Below are 7905 nucleotides of genomic sequence, written 5' to 3'. Positions count from 1 at the left end.
AGCTAAAGCTGCAATCCCAGAATGTTTTTTTTCTGTGAATATTTTTTTTTAACCAATATGTATGGTAGAATATGTTAATACAACGGTTCTTTAGTAACGTCCGTTACTGTACGACTGAGGAAACGGACCGCAAACCAAACATCCAAACACTTACGTAGATGTATTAGCTACACATACCTTGTGCACATTCTACTGTATAAATCTGATACTAAATTACCCCCATTGCTGAATGTTGCCCCACTGTTCATCCCTCATTGCTGCTTAGTTGACAATGTATAGATGTATTATATCTGACCGCAGGTTCTATGTTTCAGATGCTGAATTGCACTTATGTGGGAGACCCAGTTTCAAATCCCAGGTAGGACATACATCTTACTTATTGTAGCTTTAAACCTCACCTCTTCTTAAGCCCTTATATGACCATCTCTGCCTAGGATAACCGCAGCCTCACTTTTCAGACCTCCATCTCTACATCTCCATTCAATTAAGCCTGGAAGCCACCGCCCACCCCTGAATGCAGTGGAAAGGGGGTGGGGTTTGGAATCAGCTCGCCTTCCTTCCTTTGATGTCACAGTGCTGTTGGAATTTGCATTGTGCTAAGTTTCATATTGGTGTGTGTGTGTTTGCATTGTATTTGGTTTCACATTGGAATTTGCATTGTGCTGTAGTTTCCACAAGCAAGTCTGCCAGATAAACACACCACCAACTTGACACACACACACACACACACACACACACACACACACACACACACACACACACACACACACACACACACACACTACTACTACTACCATCAGCAACATCATTCTCCACCCTGTCACACCCCACCCTCATGGTATTTTCATAGGCAGACTGGCGCTTGTTTTGTCTCAGCTCCATGCTGACCTAGGGAGATGGAGCTGAGATGCTGCAGAGCTGAGCTGATTTTCTTGTGGTTTGTCTCCAAGCAGCCAACCAGAGCCAGATGAAGCTGGTTGGTGTTCTCCTGAGGGAGCTGGGGGAGTCTCATCTAAAGCACACTGCTGACGAGCCTGGATGACAGACATGTTTGGAGTTTAGACATTCCCATGGGGGCCATATCTCCAAAAGCTAAGGTGCCTTACCTTTTTGCATCATGTTTCAAAACTGATATTCTGTATGTTGGCTCTTTAATTTGCTGCTAAGAGGTACTGATAATCATCACATGAATGGAAAGTCTATCTCACTGTCTATGGATTGTGCTGAGAGCAGACTGGCAGGCAGTCCCCATACATAAATCCCTATCTTGAACACATTAATGTGTCAAATATGGACTTACATAAGTGGTGAGTCATGCAAAACAAGATGGATATTAAATTGAGATCAAATTATTGCTAAGCATTTTTTCATTTCTGCTATTTTGCCTCCATAAGTATGATTTCTGCCCCTAGCTGCTGTAGATAGGAATGGAGGGATCACAACAGATAGACTTGTAGGCAGTTCAACAGTGGACTCCTTTCCAGGTTCACCCCCAGTCTCCTTGATCACACACACAACATACAGTTGACCAGACACAAATTATGACTTTGGACAAGAACTATATCCGGATCACGGCTGGAGGCGGGAGGAGGTGACGTTCTTATATAGCTCAATGCCAGAACATAATCTGAATTTGACCCTACACAATTTTCCACCGTTTAGCATTTTCATCAAAACAGTTTTAGCTACTCCTACAGGTTTTGACCAAAGCACACACAAATAGCTACAAATTCCTGTATCTCTGGATGATGTTCTAGACTCTAGAACATCATCCAGAGATACAGGAATTTGTGTCTAGAGACTGTAGGGATACCAAGAAAATCCAATGCGTCCACCGCCATTATGTGAAGTGAATGACCCCCCAGGGGCCCCTTATCACTTGTGGCCCCAGGCAGTGACCTGCTTTGCCTCTGGTGAGATGACCTGTAATTGGACTGCACCTGCTGACCAATCGGCTGCCTTGATAGAACTCTAGCATGGGGTTGACGCGGGTCAAACCCAGAGGAATGTTGGAATTTTCAAACACATCTCTGGCTGAGAGTGAAGAGAAACAGCCATGATCATGGCTGCCATCTTGGAATAGATGCCAGCTGTCTGAAACATCGATAACACTCACCACCTACATTCCTCCTGGGAGGGAGAGACATGAGGAGGAAGACGAGGAGGGGAATGACTCATTTTTATGGAATGCCATTATACAAGAGGTTTGGTTTAAACAGCCCATGGCATTAAGGGTGATCTATCTTAAACACATTTCACCATAAAAGTCCCTCAAGGTGTCATAAGAATATTTTGGATGCTAATGTTAAACTACTACTTACCGCTTGGCAGGCTCACTAGACTAAGGATGATGACCTGGTATCAGTATCCTAGTGTCAGTATCCTGGTGTCATATCCTGGTCAGTATCCTATCCTGGTGTCTTTGAAGTATGGGCGTAGAGGCAGCTCTGTGTAGTTACAGTATGTGCATTCAGTCTCATGCCATATAATAGTTCTTATAACAATGTCACTCTGGCCTGCGCTCTCACACAGTGGTAAACATTTTGGCTGCCTGCTCCAAACACCATGAAAAACACTCATAATGCTTGTATTTAGGGCTGTACAATTAATCGATTTGGAATCGAAATCGGATTCTTTCAGTTTGGAAAAAAGAAACTCGTCAAATCGATTTCCACTTTAGAGTATTACAGTACGGATCTCTCTCATTAGAGCCCTCCATGGGCCCAAAGCCCTCTGCCATATAATAAGCCTGACACCAAATTAATGTAATCTCTCTCTGTGCGCTTTCTCTGATGCTGTGATGATGTTTCACACTCAGATCTAAATGATCACTCCAGATTTTACTGTTTGTGTCCTTAAAAGTCCTGTATTAGCAGGTCCAGCCTCCAACATACAAATTGTAATATAATAATTGAATTTAGTGTTGGATGAGAGAAAAGTGTTTTATGTGTGTCCTGTCCACAGTACACCCAGAGGCAGGAGAGAGATACCTGAGTGAAACAGGAGAGATCTACAGTACATGCCAGGCTGTTGATGTAAGTGTTCTCTCTCTCTCTCTCTCTCTCTCTCTCTCTCTCTCTCTCTCTCTCTAAGGTGAGGCAGTAAGGATGTCTTATCGTCCAGTAGGGGTCACTCTTCACTGTGAACTCCTATCTCTTGCAGAGGGACGCTCTGCTTTTTAAGGAGCACTGGCATTTTGAGCCAAAATGTTATGATGTCTGCAGGATGTCTTGGCCTCGGTTTCACAATGACAATGTGGAAGCACCTGTTGGACAGAGAGTTAACATACCAACACATTTACTGTTTCCTTAGAATGAAAGCAGAGAAGCCTCGAAGCATGTGAGCTGTGTTATGAAATGTGACTGTGTATCACTGTTCTTTGATTGATATACAACAATCTCATTGGGAGGGAACTCGTGTGATTTTCGTGTGATTTTTGAGGAAGCCATTGGATTATATTTTGTATTTAAATATGTTCAGTACGGTATGAAAGTTGCAGAGACTTGGAAAAACTTGCTTAAGAGACAGATAATTCAACACACATTTAACTTTATTGCACTAGCGGGGTCCCACCGCCAAGGGCCCATTCAGAAGCTCAGACCAATCGTCAAGTTCAAAATTTCACCATTTCAGAAGCTCAGGCTATTCATCACAGCTCACACCCTCAGAGTGACAAATGAACTGTTCCTACCTCTCCATCTCGACTCAATGCTGACACCTCAAGGCTTTGACCTTTGGCTCTGCAATAACTCCTCTTGAGGGCCACTGGGGTGCTTCTGATGACACAATGACAAGAGTGATGGCTCGGGGTCCTGGTTTTCCACATTCCATGGATATGTTGAGGTTGCCGTACAGCATGTTTTTTGACTTAAGGGCACGGTCACACCAAACTATGGCTGCCCGCTGATAAACTCATGTAAGGCGCAGCCAGCGCATTCTAAAAAACAGAGTAGCTTGCAGTGCATTCAGTCCCAATAACCAGTGACGCACCTGTCACTCACTTTCAGGACCCTCCCCGTAGCCACCTTCGTCTCACACGATTGGACTGAGGGGGGAAAAAGCAGCATCTGTCTCGAGCATTCATCTGCTTCAAATAGACAAGGCGTATAGAGCGCATAACGCAAGGTGTGCGCAACGCGTGGAAAGATGCGCAAGACCATCAAACCACGCCATCCCCATCGAAAAGCATTGGCAGATTCCCTCCCATAGGTAGAACAAAAGTGCGGTGTGACCGTGCCCTAAAGGGAAAATCTACTCAAACAGAATTTACATTGTGCTTGCTAATCAGTGGTAAAGTGCCTGCCCACCACCGCGGAGGTTGTGGGTTCAAATCCTCTGTGGTGCATCTGGCTTTGTCGAGCATCTGCACAAACACAATTGGCCCATGTTCGGGGGAGGGATGCCGTGCGGGAGGGTGGGAATTGTCACTGCACTTAATCCTACGGGCTGGGGCGGCACCTGTCAGCAGGGAGTGTTGGGTGGAAGGAGTAGGACGAAGGCTCTAAGTCCTCCTGGTGGGGGCTCCTCACTGGTAGGAGAGTCAGTCGGATACAACAGCAGTGACAACACAGAAATGTGTGTGGGGAGCATTCAATTGGCATAACGACTAAATTGGGGAGAAAATGTGGTAAAAAAAAATATATATACATATATATATATAGCCACGTCCCATTAAAATCGCCATGGCTTCTGTCAGTGTCCTGCTGTTCCATTATTCACTGTGTCTTGGTGACATCATCGCCACAGTCTTGTCACAGCCTTTTAAGTGCACTCTGAGTATGGATGACAGGCATGCTTTTATTACACATAAGTTTAAAGTCAATACTGACACATCCTGGTGCAGTCGGTTTATGATACCTTATTGACTTTACACAGCCTCATGTTGACCTATAGAGGCATTTACTAACTGTTTGTTCTCCGTTTTCCTAATGTCAACCTCACCAACAAACATACTCATCATATAGCGTATGTCATATGTGAACAGGTAGCAAGCAGTATCAATATTTGATTGAGAATTGTGAGAAATGATACAATCAGTTATACAATCAGTTGTCTGCAATGCTAATACGGAATCTTTTTCCTGACACTGTGAAGGAGTACGCTGATGGGTAAAAGGGACAGACTATAACAGACAAGTTTCTAACCTGCTGTGATACTTACGTCTGGATGCAGTCAACATAATTTCCTACACACAATGTAAGCTCTTAAAATCTGTGTACACTTTGCTGACCGGTATCCGGATCTGTTCTTGGCCCCCGGCTTTTCCCCCTGCTCTACCCCAAATCTCTTTGCCAAAAATAACCAATCTATAAGCTTAACATGTGTCCCAACACAACACGCTGCATGTCAGCTTGTTGTTGGCTATTTTTGCAGAATGTTTGCCTATTATGCCATGTAAAGAAAAGTCTTTCCTGGTGTTTTCATTGCTGCTGGCCTAGTGCATTGATGACGGAAGACACTGACCTGTTTTCAGCTGGTTAGAGTGTTTACATATCGTGCTGCTGGCTGTTATTAGAAATTGCATATAGGAAATTGTGTTACCTTCATCCAGACTTCAGTACCACATCATATTATAGATACTGAAGACTGACTGGGGGCAAGGGGAAAAGTAGACTCAAATTAAAAGTAAAAACCTTCCATATCAATTCTGTCAAATCCTCTTGCAGGTGGTTTATGAGCCAGTATTGGCTTAGTCACCTGGAAACGAGGGCAGGAATATGGTGGCAGATGGATTCCAAACTACCCAATGCAAATGCCAATTTCACTATTTCAACAGCCAGCTGTATGCTAACCTTCAGAAAGGCAAATCACTAAAATGTTGGCAAAAGTAGCAACCACATTGTCTAATACATAAACTTACTGAACAACTATAACACTGACTTATTGTAGTATTGCATTTGTCTTCTCCCACTAGTGACCATTTGTAGTAGAGCCTGACCGATATGTTAGTCTCGGCAATATATACAGTATATTGGTAGACATCAACATCGGCAATTATTCAGCCGATGTGTCAACTTTCAACCTGGTTTCCCTATTTTGGGCATATTATTATAGGTGAAACAATTTCAAAAGTCGAAAAAACTAACAAATCTATAATAGCCAAACTACAAATTCTCAATGCGTGTTTTAATAAGGCATGAAATACCATCCAGTTCAGAAAGTTATGTTATTTTATTATTAAATTAACTTTTCTGAAATAGAAACTTAAATAAAATACCATATATGTTTTTGAAATTGATTAGAACATTTTGCTTTTTGACAAAATATTGGTCAAAACATCAATAATTGATGATCCAGGACTCTCGAAGCCAAAAATCTTGCATCTACTGTGTACTCCATGTCGTGACTGACAAGGTCATGCTCACCGGGTATATGTTATATGGGCTTTTACCAGTGGCCTCAGTCCAACAGTCTTCAAGAGAACGGAAAATTTGACTCCGAGCTTCAGATCCCCATGGAAACGGGAGTTTGCGGAACTGTTTAGAAAAGAAATGACAGTGAAATGACATGAACCTGTGAGAGAAGAAAAATCACGTACTGTGTATAAACCTTAGACTGTAAATGTACTTTTAAGAGATAGCCTAGTGCATCCTTAAATAGAACTAACATACATTAAGCTGTTCCTGTGGCGTGTCATACTTGCATGTGGACAACGCTGTCTCTGACAGGTACATGATATAGTATAAGCCTCTGTGACTGTGAATGGACAAAAAGATAAACTCATGTATGTATGTATGTATGTATGTACTGTATGTATGTATATACTATATACATACAGTGTATATAAATGGCACAGTGGAATGTGTGTGTTGGATTAACTATCTGAAACAAGTTTCAAGTCTCTGCAAGTAGATTTTCATACTGTACTGAAATGAAACGGATCCAATGGCTTCCTCGTAAATTAAACAGATGAGGGTCTGCCTTGGAAAATGGTCGACAGTAATGTCAACATGCCAGACCACTGTACTTTAACAAGGACCTGCATAAGTTACCGAGTTTACCGAGTAGGTAATGGTACTATGCTTAAGTACAAGGCGTATATCTTTTATATATCAAGGTTTTAATGAATAAGCCTATGCTGTGTAAACTACCAGATGGCTATCATTTCCCTGTTACCACTTTGCTACGCTTACCACTAACGTAATGAATCTAGCCAGACTTCCCGATTACAAGTTTCCCTTTTCCTGCTATTGTCAACCACAGAGCTTCCTCTTTCCAAAGCTGGAAGATGGAAAAAGCTTCACTGCTACTGCTGACAAGGTTGTAGCACCAACTGTAACACTACCACACACACTATATCCTGCTGTTGAGGAAGAGGAGTGGCCCTTTGTCAAGAATGTGGACATCTTTGCCCAATATATTACCCCAAAACAGTGTGTGGATCATGGATCAGATTTATTAGTAGTAGTTTGGGAGCAGGGGAGAAGTATTTGGTCCTGGATGCATACTTACATTGTGGGGATGACTCATCCATTCCAACCATTTTCGACATTTAGCAGTTTTGAAGTTACTGCAAGATGCCATTTTGATTAGTTTCAAACCACATTTGCTCGGGGGGAATTATTGTTATTTGTCCTGTTATTATATGATGTTCATTTGACAAAAGTACACTCAGTGCTCACACATGCAAACATTTGTGTGTGTGTGTGTGTGTGTGTGTGTGTGTGTGTGTGTGTGTGTGTGTGTGTGTGTGTGTGTGTGTGTGTGTGTGTGTGTGTGTGTGTGTGTGTGTGTGTGTGTGTGTGTGTGTGTGTGTGTGTGTGTGTGTGTGTGTGTGTGTGTGCGTGCGTGCGTGCGTGCATGTGTGTGTTACATATGGTTTTAATGAGAGGATTACAGTGTTGTGCCAGGCAGAGCAGAACAGAAGAATGGAAAAAGTCACACGGTCGGCACTGAGGAGAGACT

The 7905-nt window shown here is 42.7% G+C and overlaps 1 long non-coding RNA gene across 1 annotated transcript in view; it reads left to right on the top strand.

Annotated features, from left to right (window-relative positions):
- Window positions 1–2975: 2975 nt before the first annotated feature.
- LOC311047397 overlaps window positions 2976–7905 on the top strand; it is a 36575-nt gene continuing 31645 nt past the window's right edge. The window contains exon 1 of the long non-coding RNA XR_014600979.1: window positions 2976–3035. This is a non-coding gene — a long non-coding RNA (uncharacterized lncRNA). The remainder of the gene's footprint in view (window positions 3036–7905) is intronic.

This window comes from Gymnoscopelus microlampas (genome assembly GCF_963454915.1).
Source record: "Gymnoscopelus microlampas genome assembly, chromosome: 6".
In the NCBI taxonomy this organism is placed as follows: Eukaryota; Metazoa; Chordata; class Actinopteri; order Myctophiformes; family Myctophidae; genus Gymnoscopelus; species Gymnoscopelus microlampas.
This window is presented reverse-complemented; position numbering and strand designations above follow the sequence as displayed.